Below are 250 nucleotides of genomic sequence, written 5' to 3' on the forward strand. Positions count from 1 at the left end.
TGTGTGTGTGTGTGTGTGTGTGTGTGTGTGTGTGTGTGTGTGTGTGTGTGTGTGTGTGAAACCACAACACCACTCTGTCAGACATGTTGTAGACCTCCCAGTTGAACTGGGATCAGGAGCCTCGTGTCTGATTAGTGACCATCAGAAAAGAGATAATTTACCTTTGAAGAGAACTTGAGGTGAACTTCAGCTTCGTCTGCCAGGCTCTTCTTCAGCTGCGCCCAGGCTTCTCCTAAAGTCCTGGAAAAAC

This window comes from Austrofundulus limnaeus, unplaced genomic scaffold (assembly GCF_001266775.1).
Source record: "Austrofundulus limnaeus strain Quisiro unplaced genomic scaffold, Austrofundulus_limnaeus-1.0 Scaffold1300, whole genome shotgun sequence".
Lineage (NCBI taxonomy): Eukaryota > Metazoa > Chordata > Actinopteri > Cyprinodontiformes > Rivulidae > Austrofundulus > Austrofundulus limnaeus.